Source organism: Chamaea fasciata, unplaced genomic scaffold (genome assembly GCF_029207755.1).
Source record: "Chamaea fasciata isolate MVZ Bird 193981 ecotype frontalis unplaced genomic scaffold, bChaFas1.0.hap1 SCAF_2, whole genome shotgun sequence".
In the NCBI taxonomy this organism is placed as follows: Eukaryota; Metazoa; Chordata; class Aves; order Passeriformes; family Sylviidae; genus Chamaea; species Chamaea fasciata.
The window spans coordinates 9,661,482-9,685,009 of NW_027094087.1; the positions used below are offsets into that span (position 1 = coordinate 9,661,482).

The following is a 23,528-nucleotide window of genomic DNA, read 5'->3' on the forward strand; positions in this document are numbered from 1 at the left end:
CTGGTGCAGTAAGTTTTCAATCATCCCAGCTGGCTGTGCCAGAATTCATCTTTCTGTGCCCTTAGTCATTGATTTTTCTGGGCTTTTTGCTCATTGACTCATGGCAGCGTTGCGATAGAAAATCTCGACTGGCTAAATCAAAACCCTTTTCAAAAAGGTAGTCATGGAATGAAAAGATGAAGAAAAGGGAAAAAAAAAAGAGAAGAGATAAATGAAGGGGAATCTGAAAGAGGGCAGAAATGCTGGTGTTAAACTCTGAATCAGTTTTAGAAAAGAGCAGAAATCAATACGAGCTTCAAGTACTTTGAAAACCTCTGCATCCCTGTCTGGTTTGTTTGATCTGGACTAGTACAAAAGTCCCAGAGACAGAACAACTCTTCCTCAAATCCCAAAAGATGACTGAGTGGCAAGAAGTATCCTCTTTCTTCCTCATTTTAGATATATTTCATCAGTGCCAGCCTGGAGTAATTTTTTCTGTTTACATCTAAGGCAAAATGCCACATTTGCAGGATGCAAAACCTGTCCTACTGTTTCATCCCTTGACTCACTGCTTATTTTTTGCACACTTGGATCATGGATTTTTGCTAGTACGCTAGTTTTGTTACAACCACTTTTCTGTTAACTCAGACACAATGGTTTCAATAGAAAAATTCCATCTATCATTATTTTATTCTGACTGCTAATGGAGAATTTTGAGAAATGCAAAACTGATTTAGCTCAGGTTAAGATCTGTGCAAGATCTCTGTAAAGGGACTCTTTCTACCAGCTTTGACAAGGTTGTGCTGTGCATTCACCTCATGTGGCATCTCAGAGATAAATGATGCCTTTCTCTTGCCTTCCTTTTCTTTGAAATGACGATTTACTCTACAAATCAAGTCAAAAGAGGCTGGTGCTTTCCCTGCTTTAGTGAACTCTTAAAGCAGATTATTCTCTTATGCTGTGATAATCTGTTTTGGATTAGATATTCAGTAAATAGTCTCTAATGCATCATGCAGTTGGCAATGTCAAGTGGTTTTTCAGCAGTTTGGGTTTTCTGTTGTTGTTAGGGTTTTTGTTTGTTTGTTTTTAATTGGAGTGCTCTTTTTTTAATAATAGTTGACTGTTTCTAAGATCATGAACGTGCTCTGTGTAATCAAGACCTGATTCAATCTTGAATTTTGTATAAATGCCTCCTATTTGCATACTCCTGTATTCTGTTCTGAATGCACTGTCTGTCCTCACTGGAAAAAAATCTCAATTTTCTGCGAAATTCTTACTTAGGAATTGCCCTATATTTGGAAATATGAGGGAAAATAATGTTCTTAAATCAGACAATTACCAAATTTAGCCTGTCTATCACTGATGGAAAAATCCTCAGGTTTGGATACTTTGCTTTTGTTTTTACTTATGAACGCTTGTCTGTGGAGCATATGTATGCATAGTGAGTTATACAAAGCATATATTTTTAAGGAGGATCTTTAGTCTCTTCTTTTTCACTCCTGATTTAGTGTTCTAAATTTACACTAGCAGCTACTGAAACACCTCTTATGCTCTTTGGAGTTGGTTTTGTTATGTTTTTAGTAAATGAGAGAGAGAAGGAAGTTGGATGGTATTGCAAATGCTGTGTTGACAAGATTAAAAAAAAAAAAAAAGTTCTAGGTTTTTGTAACTTAAGCATTGCAAAAATCACAGTTGTATTTCTACTCCATTGTATGAAGGAATTGCTGTCCACTGCATGGATGGACTTCTCAGTTTCTTAAAAAGCTGGGAAAACAAATACTGAGTGGCTTCTTCCTGTAAGCACTTCCGTGCACGGCGCCCAGGGAGATTGTTCAGCACACAGTGAGTGCTGCACTTCCTTGCAGGTGTCTTCATTTAACATCCAGCCCCCCAAAAATCAAGCAGTTTGACACATCCGTCTACAATTAAACTTTTTATGTACAAATATATGGCCGAGACCTCTTTGTTGACGTCAGGGTACATTTAGTTTTGGATGAGTTGGAGCTGTTATGGGCTAAAAGTTGCACTATTTGCTATGTCCATGAGAGGACTTGTATGTTGATGGCTACACACTGAAACTCTTTTTCACTAATCATCTGAAAAGAACTTGCTTCCAAGGCAGGTGATCCCTCTGATTTACAGATTCTAAATGCCTGCAGAGTCCTTAAGTACTATGGTCAATATGCCTCAGTGGCTGTGGTTCAGTTTGTGAAAGTAAAAGGGGATGTTAGGACAGCCTGAGGTCTGCTGACTCTCTCCTGAATAGGCTCTGCTGCTGTATTTGGGAGATAAAATTGTTTGGAAAAATGCCTCGTAAAATGTCTGAGATGCAGTGAAAGGATTCATCTGAAAACTGATCTGGCCCAAAGACTTTCTTGTCCTCCCAAGGTGGGAAAGAAGCCAAATTATGTATTGTTCTTGCAGAGTAACTTATTTAAGAAGAGCAGAGCTCCCGTATGTGGGGAAATTAATTTCCTAGTGAGAAATTTCTCAATAAATATTTGCCTCTGATGGCTACCAAATGTAGTTTTAAGTTCCTAAATTGTGCTGTATTATAAATGATTGTTCGTAAGGAAGAGAGTATAAGGGTATGACTTAGAATTTTCAGTACTAAAGCGGCTGAGAGCCCTCTTTCTAAAGAATAGTGATGTTTTTATTGAGGAATGAAAACTATTTCTGTACGCAGAGAGTAGGTAGGACTTTATCTGCTCATTTTATCCTTCTTGGAGACCCAGGTGTTCTGGGTGGTCTTCTTTTTAGCAGTCCACATTTTCATTAAGGAAAGCAAAGGAAAACTTCCAATCAGCTTGTGCCCATGGTCAGTACTTGAGGCATACAATGCTTTTACAAGCAGTAGAAAATCTAGCTGAGGGGTATTTGCCTGTGGGATTTAAGGGCTGCTCCAGAGTGGATTGGCAGGGAACACAGGGAGCAGTAACTGGAGTTGTAGAGGGAGGTAGCTTGAAGACCACTCACCTTCTTGCTCAGACAAGGTGTTTTCTGCAGCTATTCCAGGTGAAGGAGTTTTATACAGAAAAGTCCCTGGAACACTTGCAATTCCTGAATCATCTAACATTGGCTTCACTTTGGTAACCCCTTGGGAAATCTAATTGCTAGCAGCTTCTTAGAGGTCAATATTATAGATTGCTTTTTACAGAAAGATCAAGGAAAAGATCAAGCTGTACTTCTTGTTTGAAGATGGGAGGGAGGAAGGACAGGTAGGAAAGGGCAGGGAGCTCAATAAGAGAATGTGATCTGTGCACTGGGGCACTGAAACAGCTTTTCATTGTAACCTTGTATTTGATTATGGTGCTTCACAAGTAAAGCTCAGGGGTGAAAACAGGATGGAATGATTAAGCGCCAGCTCTGTTAAAGAAATAATTTCCCATGGAGAAAGAGTTTAATGATAAAACTTATTTATTATTATTATGCAAACAATTTTATTTTTATTTTCTACATCCAAACTGTATTTTCAAGCTCAGTTACTATAATTTTTAATTAAAAGCAGTTTAGATCTTGTTAGTTTTTGAGGAAGGGACTCTACCATATAAGTTCTGTTTGATGTGGCAAACACAGGAAATGCATAGATGTATTGAACACTTTGAAAATTATAATACCAAAAATGAACTCAGTCTACTACTTGTTCTAAAATTATGAGAAATACCTTTTCCCGTAAGTCAGACATGGAGACATGGACTTTGTGTTTTATTTTCCTGAGGGTGGTTTTTTTTTTTTTTTTTTTTTTTTTTTTTTTTTTTTTTTTTTTTTTGTGTGTGTGTGTGTTTTGTTGTTTGTTTGTTGGTGGGTTTTGGTTTTTTTTTTTCCTCTCATCTCTTCTGAGTTTTTCAGTCCATTTATTGTGGGGAGTGCTTTAGGTAACCATATGGGTTGAGCACACACTATTGAGCAGTACTGGCAAGCAGACAAAGTGAGTATGCAGCACAGATAAATAAGGCCACAGGACAGTGTTTTTTGAAGTTGCATTATTAATGAGTGCCTTTACTTCTTCTTATCTGAGGCTGTATTAAAAGCTAAACCAAGTAGTAAACTGAAGCTATGAAAGTGGTTGCTTTGCAGAATCTGTTGGTTGATTAAGTATTTCAAGAATAAAATATTAGTACATAAGTATTTCAGTTTATATAACCAAAATGCCAAAATAATCTTCTGCTTAATAGAACAAAAAAGCAGTTGTGATACCAGGACCACAGTCTTTGAGTTCTGCAGCATGAGCAGGCAAGCTTTCAGTTGGATTTTACCAGAATATGTCTGAAGAATGCTAGAAAAACTGAGTTTCTAAACCCTTTTTTTCTGTCTTTAAAAGAGTACTCATAGGATGGCTTGATAGAACATAGAGGAAGAGGTTTGTGCTTAACTTTGTTTTTTGTTTTTTTTCGGGTTTTTTTTTAGCTTTTATGGTGAGATAACAGAAGTAGATATAGATTAAGTTCACATTTAAGGGGACAATTTAATATAAAGAGGCCTTTTGTATTGTCCATATAAGAAACCACTGGGCAACACAGCAACAGCACTGTAGTATGAGATTTCTGCAAGTATGCTTGGTTATCTTTAGTAGTTTTGATTGTCACTGCAGTTTTGAGATAACTGCTGTGCTAATCCTGGATCTAAATTACCACTGTCTGGTAATACATGGTTTTTTATGCCTGGTTCCTTTTTTTTACCCAGAGTCCAGCCTAGAGTAATTACTGCAGCAGCTTCCCATTTGCAGTGAGGAGGGGAGTGAGGGGATGGAGGCAGATCCACTGCTCTGGCATCTTTGTTTTTCAGTACAATGTTTGATCAAGACTTCACCTTCATTTTTTTTTTATGCTACCCAGTGAAATTAGAGTAATACCATGCTTCTCCTGAATTTCTCTTCTTCAGAATTTTTTCTTAATATTGATGTGTACCATTCATGTTTGTGAGCTACAATGAATTAAAGAACGTAAAGAAGTATGATTTTTCAGTTTGCACCTACTTTGATTTGGGAAACGTAAGTCCTCAAGGAACTCATAAGGAGCAAAGAAGTAAAAGGCGATAGGTTTAAAAGGGTTCACAGGACTTTTCACCAGACACTACCACACCTCATCAACGCTCTGTAATCAACTTTTTTAAAGCCTGAAAACCAGAAATGTAATGGGACAGCAAGGAGAAAAACTACTCAAGACCATCAACGCTATCTTGGGTCTCTGCAGAACCAGGACCCCATTAGGCAAATCAAAGCTCATTTTAGCAAACACAACTGCAGAGGTGAATCTGAACCACAGGGGGATGGATGAAGGCAGGAGACCCCAGTTTTTGTACAGTTGTAATTTCAAGGGCTTCCCTGGACATTTGCTATGCTTTGCTTTCACAGTTAGCACTGTGCTGTCTTGCCATCCAAAGCTTGATAAAATCTTTACTTGGTTGAACATTTTTCTATTTGCCATTTTGTTCCAATTATCTTAGAACAGCGCATCTTTAATAATGCTTCTATGTAAGACAAATATTTTTCAGGTACAGTGATCTGTCAAAAAATGTTAGGATATCATAGTGTAAATTGTATCACAGATGTCTTGCATCCTGGCTTAACTAGTTTAGCATTTATTGTGCTGTAATGATTTCCATTTTCTGCTTGTTCAAATAAGCTTTTGTATTTCATGCACCTGAGTTTTGACTGACACTGGATATTTACTCTAATATGCATTTTGATAAAGTATAGAGCAATTAGAAGTAAGATGACACTTATGAGGGAAGACAAGTAGTTTTCACTAGAGAATATCATTTATCATGCTTTTATTAGAAAAAGATAGAAAAGCTGTGTACAGTTCTGGACTGAGGGCAGTGGAGTGTAGAACCATGTGCCCCTGTCAAATTGATAGAGTAAAGATGTTGAGGGAGATAATGGAAACTTTCTATTCAGTGAGAAGTGGAATAAAGAAACCATTTCTAGTCATTCTTCAGCATTGATTGCCTTCCTGCTTGAGGCTTCGTTTAGAACTTGCACATAATAAAGAGAAAGTTGAACAAATACGGAGATCCAGTGTGGAAAATGTGGTTAGATGAAGCTGATCCTTTGGTGTGGAGACATCAGGAAAATATTTAACATGGATATTTAATGCAGGTGATAACTACAGTGATGATAATGCAAAGGATTAAGCTGCAGGCAGTAGCACTGATAAAATGTAGAACAGTGTGTAGTGGAATAAATGGTCCAGTGCAAAACATATGGTTCCGTATTTCTGGTTTGACTATACTGCAAGGAAACAAAGCCACAAAATAACCCTACACTTCAGCTGTAGCAATTCATGGTGGTTCTTTATTTGTGTATGTCAGGATTCACTTCAGTTTTCTTCACACCTGGCTGTAGCAGTCAAACAAACACTTGCACATTCTACACCTGCTCATACCTTGCCTCTGCAATCACCGTGGCAGCGATGGGTATATTAAATTAATCACTTAGCAATTTTATTATGCCACCTTCTGAAGCTTTAGCGTTCTGTAATTTTAAAGCAGTGTCATTATGGCTACCTGCTGGGGCATTTTATGTTCAGTTTTTAAGATGCCTTGGTGTTCATTATTTGTAGCTTAGGATTGTCCAGAAGACTGGATTTTGCAAGGCTTTATACAGGAACAGAGGAGCATAAAGACTTGGAGTCAGAACATCTGAAAGCAGAGAAATAAGTAATAAGTAATCAGAACAGCTGCTGCTGTAACATGTACAAAAATATACTATTCCTGCATCATGCTTAACATTATTTGCAAAACATTAAGTTGCTATTAATTGATGCTGGTTTTATTAGCCTGGGGTCAGGAATGTTCATTACAACGAGAAGTGGTGGTTGCTGTAGCTGAGAATAACTTAAAATGTCTGTGAGTCACACAGTGCAGATATTCATCAGTTTGGGATGCATACTTCTACAGAAAAAAAAAATCTGAGTTGGTGTATAAATAGAACAGGAAACCACCTTAGTGGTTTATGAAAAGAACACCTTAGTATTATAAAAAATGTTTTTTTTTTTTTCACTAGAGTTGGGGGCTTGAAGCAAGATCAGAAGACAAAACTGCAGGTAGTGGGAAGAGAGTTTTTCACCAAAACTTATTTTTAAATGGAGATGGTTGTAAACTAAAAAAGAGGAAGTTTTCATCAGCAAGTGATAATAATCTAAGAGTCAAGTGAAAGCTGAATTATTCAAGTTTTGGTAATTCTTCTGAACTATTGGGGTTTTTTAGTGGAAACAGCTCAGCTCTTTTTTGTGATCTTTCTTTTCCTTTTCTGTCATTATCCTCCTCTTACACATAAAAAGATTTCTAAAAAATTGTAGGAGATAGAATTATCCATAATTCAGTTTGTTAGTATGTTCACTAATGGATTATTTTTATGTTGTGTTTTGAAATTGGAGGAAGGAAAGTAGCGAGGTGGATGGTCGGAGGAGTTTCATTAATGTCTTCTCTTCTTTAGCCTACTATTTAATGAGAAAACACATCATTTGGGTCAATCTGATTTTCACAGCACACTTCAAATGGTTATTACCCATCAAAAATTGAAATTTAAAGGGTCTAGATCCCTCCTTTTAGGACCACCTTTTTTATTCCTGGCTTCAAGTCAGAATTGGGCCCTATCTCACTTGTATACTGCTTCTTTTCTGAATTAATTTCAATATTTCCTCTTCAACTTTGCAACATTTTTTTTTCATGTTTTCATGTTTCACGTTTTGACTTTTAGGGTTTCTTCTCTAAATTTTCATTGAAAATCATAAAGTTTCTAGTACGAGTCAGGATACTGCAAACAAGCAGTATTTACAACATGCTTGTAAATGCAAATATCAGCAGGAAGGAATTTTCTCTTAAAATTTTTCATTTTAACAGGACAGGTTATATTATGGTAAAAAAACCTGTTTCCAACACTCTTTTCACTGTCTTGTTATGTATTCCCATTAATTAGTATTTTGTCATATGCTAGGGTATCTCTGTATGTATGTTTGTGGAATGAAAGAAATTAGTAGCCTAAATCTAATTAATTCCTGTATTTAACATCTACTTGAGAAGAAGTTTTTTTCGGTTTAAAATAAGCACTGAGGATCAGAAGCCTTTTAAATGTTATTATGAATCGTGGCAATGAGACAAAATATTTGTTGAAGCTGTGATACAAATCCTAAGCAAGTGGCAATATAGTAATGGCATCCAGTATGTTAGCCAGCAGTATCCACTTTTTTTTACATTATAAAATTATTTTTTCTTAAATAACTTTTTGCACTTCAGCCCTGTGTTTTTGTTTACCTGTTGCTTTAGTAGCACGTCCCTTCTACGCTAAAGGTTACTCTGCAGGGGATTCATAAGGTTAGCCTTTATATAAGCCTAATTTGTGGAAAAGGTATTAATCTCCCATTAAAACAACCAAAATATATTAAGGAATAATACTGGAAATTTCAGGTGTTCTCATTGTAAAACTTCCTTGGAATGTTTCTTAACGTTTCCACCAGTGATGGCAGTTGGTATTGTTGGAGTAGTAATACATATTGAAGAGTAAAGTATAATAGAAAAATGATGTTTTATGAGATACTTGACCTGATTTTGATGTACTTGAGATACAAAGAATCAACTTCCTGGAATTTTCACCTTGCAAGAAGGGTGGAATTTCAGTGTGCAACTGGGGTGACTTGTTATTTTCAAGAACCATTCAAAAATTAGCTCAGTAGCTAACAGTAAGAAAAACAGCCAGAAACAGAAAAGCAGAGGGAGAAATGGGGGGAAGAAATAATACAGTTTTGTTCTTGTAGTAATACTGGCTTTTTCATCAGTTTAATGGCTTTTATTGGCAGGCATAAATGTGTTGTGATATTCTGAATACAGTGTGTCTGTTGCTTGTAATGACCATTGCACTTCTCACAGTCTTAAATCTGAGCTGGTAAACTAAATAAAATATCCTGTGCGTAGGTGTAAAGGAAAGTTATATAAGTGTAAAAAGTTCAGAACACGGGAAAAGGAAGGCAGACATACTGAACTGTGTTTTGTTTAGTTTTGCCCAGAGGAGGGGGGTACTGAGTTGTTAACAATAGATTCTGTAAGAGTTTTAACAACTTAATACCAACAACGTTTCTTACTGCTGAAACATCTCCCCTTCCTTGATCTGAGGGAAGGTCACTCTGACAATCGTTTTGTTCTCTGAGATTTCTGAACTGTATCTGTTTCTAAGAAATTGGGTGAAAAATGTATTTGCTGGTCTCCACTAAGATGTCATTTGCCTTTTTCTTTTTGATTGTCTTATTTTGATGGATTTTTTTAAACTAATAACTGTATTTTTTTTGGACTCTCCTCTTTTACTTACCCTATCTTCTTTTTTTGGACCTTTACTAGCCTGCCATGATCTTTATTGGATTAAATTATTTTTAGCTTGAATGTTTTGCTCTTGCTAAGGAAGCTGGGGAGATGGCAAGGGGAACAACATTTTTAGCAGGATATGTCTCTGTTCTTACGTGTTGTGCTCTCCCGGAGCAGTCGATCAAAAGGAAGCTCTTTATGTAAGCTTAGTAATTTCCTGAAAAATAATGAGAAGTTATCTCTCTGATGTTCAGCAGAGCACATTGTCAAGTCCTGAGCTGCTTGTGACTTGAACAAGTTACAAATGCTGCTTGCCACCAATCTTGGTGTGAGTTTAACTTCTTTTTCTGGGACAACATGTCAGTGTATTCTACTTAATTGTCGTTTGGAAGTTAGACTAGCAGAATACTTCATAAGACTCGAACTGCTCCTTTATTAGTTTACATAAAGACTGATTACCTAAAACTTGCTGTTCTGTGTTTTTGGGACTTGCAATGGCAGAGATGACTGAGATAGGGCCCTCTTAAAATGACTTGGAAGATGCTGGTAGCAGTGTGCTATTGTGAGAGACATCTGACTTGAGGTTTTTCTGTCTTTATTCCACCAGCATCTGAATTTGTTAACCTGTCAGAACACAAGTTCACTCTCTCACTTCCCTTCTCCCCATTTTCTCCTGCCCAGCACACATTAATACTCTTTTCATGTGTTGTTGAGAAACAAGTGGCTTGAGAATATTCTTTGTTGTAGGCAAATTGCTTTGTGTTTCTACTTGTTTAATATAGTGCAGACATGTGTTTAATGGCAGTTTTTAATGGATTTGGGTAGCAACACAAACTTCTGAAGAAGGGAAAGGGCTGACTCCTTTCAATGTGAGGAACTGATAGGCTGGATTTGAAGAAGGGAAAAAAAAAGTGGCTTTCATATCTGTGCTGTCAATCTGATCACATTTTCAGTGGGTAATGAGTGACAGTTGTTACCAGCTGATGGCTGTGTGGTGACCTGTGTGAAAGCAATTGCAATCGTGTTTGATTTCAGAGTCTACAGGTGCCTACACTGCAGAATAAACCAACAAAACTGACAGTAATTGGCATTGGTTTCAACAGGCTCTGCAAGAGGTCAAGGACAATCCAGCATTCCAGGACATTGCTGGGGCAGCTTGGAGCTGTTGTCTGAGAAAATTTCTGTGGTTTTCCCAAGCTCTAGCTGTAATGAGGATCAAGAGAGTTTTGGTTTCCAGTTCCACAGTCTTCAGAAGGACTCTTTTCTTTTAGAAACATAAACAGTGGAAGGGAGGAGGGCAAAAGAATCGTCTCATTATGAAAGTATTAATTCCTTTCTAGAAATACCCTATTGTAAGTGTATCTTTCACTTTCCATTAAATGAAATTGGAAATTAGCTTCTAGTAGTGGTTTTGATTTCCATCTTAATTAAGAAAAATGAGGAATAATAACTGTTTTTGTGAACACGTGCATATGTATGCATGTGTATATGTGCAAACACACATGGGTTTTATGTACACCAATTAAGCTCAGCGTATTGTGTGTAATTGGTGAGTTACAACAGAAAGCGGCATAATTAATAACAATTAAATGCCAGTAAATGCTTAATTGCACCTTATGCTCTATATAGTTGCTCAGTAGTTTCCTTTTGTATTTACTGAAGATTCAGCTATCAAGAAAACTTCTAAAATCCACCATGAACCTATGTATTTTGTGGGTATAAAGTGATTTTGGGGATTTTCTTAATTTCTCTTGAGTTGGAGGGCTCTTGCTTTGAGTTTCAGTTCTGAATGATGATTTCTTGTTTATTCTGATTGGAGAACGGCTTAGTGGTTTTTAGCCTCACCATGGTTATCTTGTTCAGTGATAGCTCAAAAAGTGATGGCAGAAGTTTGCCATTTTCATATTTAAATGTATCTATGTTGGACTTGTGGCAGGGACAGCTGGAAGAGACTTATCTGGTGTCTAATGTATCATTTTGGCTTTAAATATTTTCATTCTTTGGAGAGAAAGATGGACAGTGGAAAGAGAACTTGCTCCTCTCCAGTATAAACCAAAGAGTTTGAATGGATGATTATATCAGGGTGCTCTTGGGTGGTATCTACTAACCCAAGCTCTTGTAAGATGATAAAGCCTGGCATCTTTTCAGCTGAGAAAATCATCCTCTTTTCCAGATGTTTGGATTAGGGTTGAGTCTAATGGTTACATCCCTCCCCCTTTGTGCAAGACAGTTATGGGTGCATTCCTTGCTCCCAGAATTTTTGTCTGATAAAATTGATGTGACATTTTAATAGCATCAGCAAAACAGATATATTAATTAATTCATTAGGCATTTATATTTTTTTCTTTTTAGTGCTGAGTACCACAAATATTTAATCAGCTAGCTGTAAGTACTCTTTAAATCAAAACTTGTGCCAACTCTTAGAAATCAAAACATACTATCAGGAAAGAAAAAGAAAGAACTACTGTTGCAAATATAAGTTATATCTGTCATAATCATTATCTTTTTGGGTTTACCTTTCCTCCACAATTTAAAATCCCAGAGGTTACTGCTAAATTGGCAGGGCTGTTTTTAATCATTCTATGTTTAAGAATAAAATCAATCTATCTTTCTATTGTCAGGAGTAGAAATGTTTGGTGCATTTTCTCATCACAGAAGTTGAAGCTTTAAACTTGAAAGTTTAGCATATAATTATGTATTTATAAATAAAAGTATCAATACATAATGCTAAAAAGTTAAGCTTTTTCTAAATCAGCATTTAACTCTGAAGAGAGTTTGGTGTTTTGTGTCCTTCAGGGGCCTTACATAAATCTTAATGTAGCCATGTATTAATTTGAAAGCAGTAATTTCAATTTTCTTCCTCTTTCTTCCTTCTCCCAGACCTTTTCTGTCTTTGTCTTCCTTCTTTTCCCTTTGCAATTTTTAACTGGAACACAGAAACCTTGGTGGGCTTTTATCGTGTAATAGTGTCATTAGAAGGGATTTTATTAATTTCTAGTCCCCATGGCATAGGAAACAGATATTTGTGCTAGATTGCAATTGAAGCAATAAAGCAATTTTAGTGCAGTCTGGATGCTTGCTCAACTTTCCAGACCTGGCATGAATTTTATTTGTTGTTAGTTCAGACAATTTAGGATGAAAACCACAGTGCATCCAGGTTCTCCTCACTATCAAAGTATTCACTGAAGAAGTATAAATAGCTATAGGCTGTCAATGTTGTTAAACTGTTGATGCATCTAATTGAAGTGATTCACATCAATGTTATCTCTCCCTTTGTGTCTCAGTGCTGAGCAACCTCTTATTTTCATTACTATCCATTTACACAGAACCAATAAATGCCTTTTAGAAGTATATTAATGCTGTGGTTTTGAAAGATATTTTAAGATTTTGTCCTGTTATGAACAGCTTATAAACAAAACAAAAAGGTGCATAATAGAGAAGTGTTTTTTCTTGGTGTTACTACCTGTAGGAGATCTATTTTAAGATGTTTGAGATTGACCCTGGGGGACAAGTAGGAAAGAAGAAATGTATTGATGAATGAGGACAGAGATATTTCTAGAAACTTAAAGCAATGCTCTCAAGGCAAAAATAGGTAAGGAAAATGAAATATTTGGGAAATGTATAAAAAAGTCATTGAGAGAAAACTACTTTGGATGCATGTCCAGTCTGGTTTGTGTGCAGAACCAAGGTGATAAAGAAAGTCCATTTCAGGACTCAAGAGGAGGTTTGGGAAGCTAGGATGAACTGCAGGGTTTGGATGGTGGAGTAGAATTCCATTCAATGGCAATCCATTCAAAAAGAGCATTTTGAGAAGGGAGTAAGTAAGACTTTGTTAAATTGTTTTACTTAAAAATGGTGCATTTAGAACTTAGTTCCAAGCCTGGCTAGCTCACCCAACAATAAAACCTAAGGCATGCTAATCTTTTATTTGGGCTATTGGAGAAGGAAGTGGTATGATCATCCTTTGATTTCTACAGTTCAAATAACCAGGCTCTCATTCATGTGGATTAAAAAGGAATAGTTTTTCATGTAGGCTTGGAGCAAGGCTGCTGTATGACTGACTTTGTGGTGAGATGCATTAACTGCATATTACTTGATATGGAAAGTGAATTTGAAGGTAACCCAAATTTATTGCTGCCCTTTTCTAACTGAACCATGTTTGCAGAAATTTCAGTCACAAAAGAAAACACTCTACTGATTATGAAGCGGCATATTATGAGCATATCATGGATCAGTAAAAAGTAATACACAATATAATTTGTAAATATGTGCTCTGTCATGACATGTGTTAAAAGGGAGCATCTCATTGCTTAATCTTTGCTGCCTTTTTTTTTTTTTGTCTTGAAAGTTAAAAAAAAATTGTGTAACCTCTTTGCTCTAATAACTGGGGTTATTTTTTGTGGGGTTTTTTGAGTTTTCTATATTTCTGTGTTACTTCACTCTTGAGTCTTTGCTGATTTCTGTTTCTGACCATCTGATTTGATATGTGGGTTGTATTTCTCCATATTTCATTTGGGTTGGAGGAAACCCAGGTGAAACTCATTTTACTGCTTTCATGCAAAGGCATTTTGATTTTTGTTATATTCCTTGAAATCAGTTCTATGTTTTTTCTCTGTTTGAATTTGATGCTACTTTTTACTCTGATATTTATAGATGACCTGAGAAATCTTGGAACAGTATCAGTTTTGGTCCCTTGTGGAGTGGATTCCACCTGCTCTGAATGTACCACAAAATCTATCATTAAAGGAAAAAGTCTTCTTGGTTTTCATTTTCTGATGGGGGAAACTATGACTGACTTTGTCACAATTGACACAGACCTGAAGACGTTGAAAACTTGATTGTTTATCCCCTTTTCATATGGGAAAATGTTATTGTGTAAAAAGTAGAATCCAAGTTTAAGACTAACAAGTTTATAACTTTGTGTTTCTAAATCTTTCTCCTATTATGGTAGAAATTAAGAATTCAGAGTTTGTATCTGTAGATGAAGAGATTTTGATTCAGTTGCAGCAGTCCAGCCTTTGTTACCAGTCACCCACTCTTCTGTGGTTTCTGGAGGGAGGTAACCCTTGTTCTAGAACAGAACAAGAGCTGCTGAACAGCCCAGTAGATTTTTGAAGCAATTTAGGGGTTTAGTAGCTGGATATTTTTCCTGTGCTATGCTTTAGAAATTGGCTGCTACTTAGTTTTGTTTTACCCAGGTGGTTTGATTTACATGGGTCTATAGGGCTGGAGAGAAGAGTCAATACTGCCTTTTCTCTGTTAGGCAGCATCCTTAGAGGAAAAGCCAGACCTCTGAAATCCATTGACTTTGTGTCCAAGTTTATAAACCTATATGGTTCATTTTTTTTTTACTTTGGATGAAATATCACGTGAGAAACTTATGACAATTCCTCATCGTTTTTTTATTATGTGTGAAATTTCAAGGTGATTTACAGCAAGAAAATTAATCTAAGATACAGGGATTTATTCAGTTTCTTCATTCAGTATTTAAAGGAAAGTTTAACAGCTCCTTGTTCTGTTTGTGCATCTGAGTGTATGCAAATATATATATAAATATACATATTGTGTCCTACTGCCTAAATAGCTGGAAGGCTGTAGAAGAAAGTATTTTTTGTAATCTCCAGTAAAATGTCCTTAGAACATATGAAGATGATTTCTCATATATTTTACTTATGCCCTTGACTGTAGCATTTTATGTGTAAGGCCCTTGATCATCCTCAGTTATATAAGATATATTAGAGGTTTAGGAATTAACTCTCCTCAAGCATTGCCAGTTAAACATGAAGTGTACTGCAGATATTGCTAATTAGTCATTATTATTCTCAGATGTTACTGTCTTCTAACTATAGCAATACTTTGAAAAATTGTGGTTTCCCCAGTACAGTCATCCATCACTTTTTATGTATCATCTTCTTTCATTGCAGTTGATTGTGACATGTTTACTGGGATGTCTTAGTGTCGATTGGTGTTGTGCCCTACTTGTGAGATGATATATTTTATTGCACTGAAGATTTTTAGATTGGATGTTATAAATTATTAGCTTCTGTTGAAATATTTCTTCTTTTAATTTCCATTTTTAATGTGAGTGCTTGATACTCTGAAGGCTAGAGACAGCTGTTTGCAGGAAAGGACAGTGCACTTTGGTTTATTTCAAGACACAGTCCTCTAACTTCCTGATGTGGCTGCAGTCACCCCTGTGAGTGTGACTTTGGACCAGATAACCTCTGAGTATCCCTTACAGTTTAGTCTATCATCTTCTCCATGGTCAGAGAGTTACATAATCCTTAGGGAATTGAAGCTTGTAGACACTCCTGGCAGTAAAAGAAAGGGCAAAAGCTGGAATGTTTCATCTAGTCCAGGTCAGTGCTCAATTGCTCTCAATTCTAGACACTTTCCAAATTCTGTAGAATAATATTGTTTAATGCAGGAAATGTTTATACACAAGAATTTTTTTTTCTTTCATTCTTCGATATATTTGTCAGGATGCCCCAAATTTTGGGGGGGATTGTTGTTTCACCACTGTGATTTCTGTTTCATTACTTGTTGTTTGTCATTTTGTTGTTTTGATTGTGTATGGGACTCAGAGAAAAAGTTTAAATACATGAGATAATGCTTGTCTTTTAGCATCCACTTTTTCCTCCCTGCTAATAATTTTTTAAGTTTGAAATACAAGTTTCCTGCCCAAAATCTTAATTGATGACACTTAATCTTTTATATGTGTTTTTAACTTATCTGTATTTTATTTAGAGAGTGGTTAGTATAGCTACTGTAATATGCTAGGTTAACTGATTGAAAATATTTGAAATCTAAGATTTCCTTCATGGCCCATTTTAAAGTAAAAACTGTTGGTGGTATGATGGTCACTGCAATTTACTTTTGACAAATAATACTTATTATAATGAGCCTGGAGGTCATTGTGTGTGAGGTACAATACTGTATAAATGTCTGCTATTATTTTTATTACCGAGTAATTTACAATTCCCTTGTCAGCCAGTGACCCATGTATGAACATTTCTGTATACCAGTCAAAGCAGATTTTTCTTTCACAGGAAAAAAAAATCCCAGTCCTCGTTGCCTTACAATATTCTCTGACAAAAGACATTATCATGAAATAATTGATTGTGCTGGAGAATTACAAATGTTGCAGCACCACCAAGGTCATCTAACCCTCAGCAAAGTGGGTTACTTGGTGATAAGAGTGCTTTGTTCAGAAATATTGCTATTGCAAAATGGTTTAATAGTAGCACAAAGAGGATGTTCAGAATTTGAAAAAGCTGTTTTGAAAGAAATGCTGCCCAGAAGCAAAACCCATGCTGACAGTGGTAATGCTTTAGTGGGACACTGTGGGTGATAAAAATGCTAATGACTAGAAGTTAAGCGTCCTATAGCAAGTCCACGCAGTTTGCACTATGATCTTTGCCTTTTGAAACAACTTGGATTTATGAGGAACTGAAGCTGTCTACCAAGGTGTTCTAGGAGCAGAACACATGCTTAAGCCTTCTAAATCTCAAATATTTAAATGCAGTGTGGCAATGGTTCTAATAATAGTTTGATGACACTTAAGAGGTCAGAATAACTTTGTTTAATTGGCAGGATTTCTGTCATTCCTGAGTAGATAATTTAGCCTAAGTATATTGTAATAGCAATTCAAGCTGTGGCAGATTCATCTCTCTGTCTATGACATCAGAGAGCACAAGGATTGATTTTAGTTGTGTCATTAGAATGTAGAGATAAAAAGAAAGTGTTATAACCAGGACAAACTTTGTGTAGAAAAGTATGTGTCACAGGAAACCAGAGGACAGGTGCTGCGATTCATTTGTTTCTCTGTTCAAAGACAATTTGTCTACATTCCACATACTTACACTTGCAAATTAATTTAGATTGGAAAGAGTATCCTTCTGTGTAACTAATACTGCTACTGCAATGAGCATCTCTAGTGGGATCCTGATTAATGCAAAAATACATTAGCATCCAGAAACTTATGCAGATAGCTGGAACTTTCATTCCATACTTTCTGCAGCAGGTACTTCAGCAGTTTTGAAATCAAGTATTTATACATAATATTTTAGGGTCCTTATTTATGCCCTTAGGACTCCTACACATTGATCTTGTATCCAGCAACAAATCATTTTCATTGAGCAACTTTCAAAGCTGAGTTCTGAATTTGTTTCAGAGCATGTATTTTCACCTTTAAAGATTTGAAAACAGCTTTTTAGGAGTACCTAACCTGCAGAATCTTTCCTAACAGAAATTATATCATTATTTAGTCCTCATATAAGACAATGTGTAAGTTTTCTCATGTTTCTTCACTGATGCACTTTGAGATGTTGTGGGTTATCTCTCGGCCAGTCCTGTGGAGGCCTTGCTGATTTGGTTGCTGTCCTGGTGGGTGTGGAGAAGACACAAGGGCTGAGAAGAATTCCTTTAACTTGATGAGCCAAATGCTCCATTGGTTGGTGGGCTCACATGAAAACTTCAGGTAGCAGGTCTCCTTGGGAATGGGATTTTTTTTTTCCTATTTATAGCATTGGGAAATTTTGTCTTATTGTGGGGAGGGGAAAAAAAAAAAGAAAAGGTGAATAAACAGATCAAGCCAAGGAAAAATGACCAGACTGTGAAGCTAAAGTGAAAACCACACATATATAAGCTCATTCTATAGTATAAATTGCTTACTTCTGTTTATAAGGGCAATTTAAAGAGTTGTCTGTTTTTTAAGGCAGTGTAGAACCATCTTTAAAAAAAAAACCACACAAAAAAACCCCCCTTATAAGCCCATAGGTTGAAGTTCTGTTATGAGAGATTTGATAAAAATAGTGGATTTATGTGGCAAAAAGGAATCTCAGGCTTGAGGCCTCTGAGATGATTTCTGACGGAAGTAATGTTTGCGATGCACAGCCAGGTAGCATTGGTGAGTGGGTGGTCACACACGACCTCAGGATTACAGCAGGTATTATTAACAGTCTGAGACCACTCATTTTTCTTGATGAGAACACTCATTTGTGTTACTGTCCATTCCCATTGTATAAGCCTTCATTCCTCCTGATTTTCTACCTTGTAGGCTGTGGTTTGAAATTATTAATTTCATAAGTAAAATATTTTGATTGGTGAAATCTTGAAAACTGTGATTAGTAGTAAAGGTTATGAGTATTTGGTTCAGAGGATTTCTAGTAATATTTTTAAAAACCGCTGCTTACTGAACTACTGTAGCACATCTACTCACATCAAACGATTTCTAGAGGTTTTTACAGATGCTTATTCGAACAATTCAAATTCTGTGTTGGAGGGGAATTACACAACCAATATTGAAAACTGAAGGACAGAAGGGTCAAACGACTCCAGTGTGATTAAGGACAGATCAAAGAATCATGGAATGGTTTGGCTTGGAAGGGGACCCTGAAGGTCATCTTGTTTTGACTCATCTGCCTTTAGCAAGGACACCTTCCACTAGGTGAGGTCACTGCAAGCCCCATCCAACCTGACCTTGGACACTTCCAGGAATAGGTCAGCTGCAGCTCTTCTGGGCAACTTCTCCAGAGCCTCACAGTAAAGAATTTCCTCCTGATATCTAATCCAAACCTACTCTCTTTCAGTTTAAAGCCCTTTCTCCTTGTCCATGCAAAAAGTCCATCCCTAAACTCTCTTGTAGGTCGTTTGAGATATTGGAAGGTGCTTTGAGGCCTCTCTGGGTCATCTCCAGGCTAAACAGCCCACACTCTCATCTTGTCTTCAGAGGAGAGCAGCTCCAGCCCTCTGATTAATTCAGGCTGTGTTTGAATACTGGGCAGGTTTTATGCCTGAGAGAATATGGTAAGTGTTGTTTTTATTCCTCACAACTAGAACTGTTCACTAGATGATAGTACTTTGAGGTAACCACTGTGCTGCCATGTTCACAAATGTCAGTCGTTTCAGTCAGTTTTAGTTTCTCACTACCGTGAATGAGTTTTCACTTTATCTGAATATTTGGCACTGTGAAGGGTAGCTGCAAAGAAATAAAAGTTATATGATCGTAGGAGGTTTTTTTGTTTGGGGTTGTTTGCTTGGTTGGTAGGTTAGGTTTTTGTTTGGTTTTTTTTTTTTTTTCCTTTTTTTGTGTGCTTTTTGTTTGTTTGGTTGGGGTTTTTTTTTTGGTTTTTTGTTCTGTTTTTGTTGGTTTTTTTTAATAAGCATAACAGGAGTGAATACCAGTTCAATGACTAATCTCCATCAGTGTGGGAATGTCAAAGGGTCACTGCCATGTGCTGATAGCTGCAAGGGCTACATTGCTTATGGATAAACAGATCTCAGATGATAACTTGAGTTTGCAATGAATGGCTGGAGTTTAGAAGTCATTTCACTGACTGGAGCTGTGTAGTATTTGAAGGATAAATTAGCATTTTTTGTTCCTTGTCATCTTTAACTTACTTTTTAAATGCCGTTTTCCCTCATATATCATTTTTGCACAGTTATAGAGCTACGCAAATTGAATTCTCTTGTTTCTCAAATTTTAATTGCAATAGAAAACTGAGGATTTTTTTGTAGTTAATTATAAAAAAACCCGCTTGATATTACTTGAGGTTTATTTATTTTCTCTTGTTAGGCTCAGTTTTGCTCTTCTGGCTGTTCTTCCTCCTCTAAATGATCATTAGTCTTGCTTCACCAAAATGATTGACTTTATCGAACTTCTTGAATATATGTTCACCTTTACTTTCTCTTAGTTTAATTTTGGTCTTTTTTAGTTTGAGTTGAGGGCTCAGGTTTGAAGTTAAGGGTAGGGTTGGTCTACTCTCTTGTCTCAGGGTTGGAGTCTCACTCTCATTGCCGTTTACCCTGATAGGGTGAGATGCGTTTCTGTCAGGTGTTTATTTAGTAAACGGGTGAGTGGGTTTTGGTAGCTGGCCCTATAGCCAGTCCTGCATCCTTCCCTTTTGAAGGGAGGGTGCAGAAAACTGTGGACTTCAGTTTCCTTGTCAGAACTGCTGCCTGCAAAGCTGATCCCAATACTAGCTAGCTGTGTATTGTTCTGCAGGCCAGGACACACTTCTCATTTAATGCTAAAATTTCTGGTCTGGTTTCCAATATTACGTGGATTTTTGGATTTTGGTAAACCTTTTGCTATACTGTCTGTCACAGGATCCTTCTGGACACAATGTCCATCTCCCAGCTGGATAGCAAACGGCTCATGGGCTGGGCACAAAGAGTGGCAGTGACTGGGGTGACATCAGACTGGTGACCTGCCACCAGTGGGGTTCCACAGAGCTTCATCCTCTGCCTTGGGCTCTTCAACGTTTTATTAGCAGCTTGGACACAGGACTCAAAGATATTGTAAGAGACTTTGCTGATAATACTGAATTGGGAGGAGCTGCTGCCTCCCTGGAGGACAGGAATGCCCTGCAGAGAGACAAATCATGTGGCTGGGCCGTCAGCAGCCTTAGGAAATTTAACAAGGGCAAGTGCTGGATTCTGCACCTGAGTTGGGACAACCCTGGGTGTGTTCATACCCTGGGGAATGAGAAGCTGGAGTGCAGTGGAAAGGGATCTGGGAAGTCAGCAACGCCCTTGCAGCCAGGAGGGACATCCCTGACCTGGGGGACACCAGGCCCAGCATCACCAGCTCGGCAAAGAAGGGGATTGTCCTGGGGAAGCTTCACCTCCGGTCCTGGGAGCAGTTTTGGGTGCCACAATATAAGGATATAAATCTATTGGAGAGTGTCCCAAGGAGAGCAACAAAGATGGTGAAGGGTCTAGAGGGGAGGCATATGAGAAGCACCTGAGGTCACTTGCTCTGTTTATCCTGGAGGAGACTAAGGAGAGACCTCACTGCAGTTACACCTTCCTCATGAAGGGAAGAGGAGGGGCAGGCACTGATCTCTCCTGACGAGTGACAGGGCTCATGAGAATAGTGTGAATCTGTGTCAGGAGAAGTCTAGGTGGCATGTTAGGACATGGTTCTGTATCCAGAGGGTGACTGGGATCTGGAACAGGCTCTGCAGGGCACTGGTCACAGCATCAGCCTGTCTGAGTTCAACAAGATGTATGAGGGAATCACACCCTCAGTGGTGTGGTGTGATTATTGAGGTGTCCTGTGCAGAGCCAGGAGCGGGACTTTGATCCCTATGGGTCCCTTCCAACTCAGGATATTTTATGATTCTATAATGATGTTGAGCTTCTCTCTTCCTGTTTTACAGATAAAGTTTGGGCTGTCTCATGTCCATAATATTTCCTGCTTTCAGTTTTCTACGAAACCTTTACTTATTCTTTGAAAGTCTTACTCCAAATTGTTTTTCTGTCATTTTTCTTTTCAGTGATTATAGATATATTTCTTTAAACATCTTGACCATGTAAGCTGAATCTTCATATTTGTTTTAGCTTTGATGTTTAATCTTATTTGATTATCCCAAATATCATGAATCCTTTTTAAGACACTTCCTACTCTTGTTTTTCTGATGAGTCAAAGTTCCTAGGAGTTAAATCTCCAGAGATTGTTCTACTTAATTACTATACATGTTGACTGATTATGTATTTTTTTTTATTGTTACTCATGGCAGTGCTTGACACCAGTAACTGCGAACACTGAGGGAGCTAAGCCTGCCTTTTAAAAGATGACCCAGTATAACACATGTCTTCATATGTAGTGATTCACTGGAGTGGAATTTCATCCTCTAATATTCTATGATTACACAGCACTTCCCAGAGCACTTTCTGTCTGGAGAGTTCAGTGGGAATACAGCCATGCTCATTGCCCTCTTGCTAGAAAAGCTTTCAAGTGAAGATGGCTTTTCACAACGACTAACAGAAAGCAATATTGCTTTTGCCCTCAATATTGCTGAACCTTTGGCAGAGAATCAACACTTCTGAGAAGAGCTGCTAAACGTGCCTTATCTTCTGCCAGAAGAGGAAGGGAAAGGGTAAGAAGTTGTCCAGATTGATTGAAGCTCCTTAGAAATGACATCCACATCAATAAGACTGGGAAGTTTCCCACCAGCTAGCAGGTGGTCAGAGTCTATGCCAAGCCATCCAGATGACCACATGGATCCACCTTTACCAATGCCAAGTCAGTGTGAGTTTTGTGGAATTAATCCGGTGTTTTTTCTGCAGTTCTTGAGGGATAGCAGCCTTTGCTGACTCAGGCTGGAGGTTTCTGAGTAACAGCCTTTGTGACCTCTGTCAGTCAGTTTCACATCGATACCTGTGGAATTCTGCCTTCCTGTGTTCTGACTCCTCAATCTATCACATCAAACTAAAGCTGTCCTTTATGGGGAAAAGTAGCCCTGAATGCACTTGCTTAAACACTGTTTCTTTTCTCCAAACACTTTGGGGCTACAAATAAATGCCTTTTCAGTAGCTGAAATCTGCTGCGATTGTGCAACAGAGCTTTAGCCTCTGTTGTGACTTTGCTTTTCTCCTCATCTTTCTCTGCAAGCTGGAGGAAACCAGGTGAGTTTGCAGTGCTACTATCTAGTGATGGGCCACCATCCTTCCTTGTGGAGGACCAAAAGCTCTCACTGCAAACCTGTCACTTGTCATGTTTTACTAAGCTTGTGGTAAGTTACCAAAACACAACATAGCTCCTAGCCCTGAGATTAATTCTTTTGCCCACAAAGTGTTTTAGAGCAAGAAAATCCTTTTTAAATAGACTACTGACAGTTTGCTTTTCTTATAGGAGCTTATCCTTCCCTTTTCAGAGACAGGGAAACGTTTAAAAATATTTGTGGTCTCCCACAAGAAGCAGTGCTAAAAATGCTTCTCAAAACTTGGAAAGAACCTTAAAATACTGTCATTCAATAATATAAAGCAGAGAGTGACTTTTAGTACAGAGAGCTTTCCCAGAAGTGGTGATGTATCTGTTGTTCATGTTCACTGTTTTGTTAATGTGAGACCTATCAGCTTGTCTTAAATTATTATTTTTCCTTAATATAAGTGAGAAAAGAGTCACAAAAGGTATTTTTATATCATATTCATATGCACCCTACCTAGAGGGCAGTAATTCTTCCCAGAAAGAGAAGTTCTTTTTTATAGATTGTTTTACTCAGTAATTAATACTTTATTTTTAGAAACTGAAAAACCTAACAAATACTAAAACTAAAATATACAAAATGCAGTTTTAAGTCTAATTTCAATGTTAATCAAAAGTAACTTTCATTTTGGCATTATAATAATTTCAGTGAATGTGGGAAAAGATGTGTAAGACCCATCAAGGATTTTTTCCTTACATACGTTAAAATAATAATCTCTCTAAGCAAAGATTAGTTTCTCAAATAAAATTTGTGTTCTAT

The 23,528-nt window shown here is 37.3% G+C and overlaps 1 protein-coding gene and 1 long non-coding RNA gene across 5 annotated transcripts in view; both read left to right on the forward strand.

Moving 5' to 3' along the window:
- LOC136305076 (uncharacterized) overlaps nt 1-10,617 on the forward strand; it is a 91,137-nt gene extending 80,520 nt beyond the window's left edge. The window contains exon 3 of the long non-coding RNA XR_010725004.1: nt 10,380-10,617. This is a non-coding gene — a long non-coding RNA (uncharacterized lncRNA). The remainder of the gene's footprint in view (nt 1-10,379) is intronic.
- Nucleotides 1-23,528, forward strand: part of CADM2 (cell adhesion molecule 2) — a 580,300-nt gene that overhangs the window by 117,017 nt on the left and 439,755 nt on the right. The gene's annotated exons all lie outside the window — the stretch shown is intronic.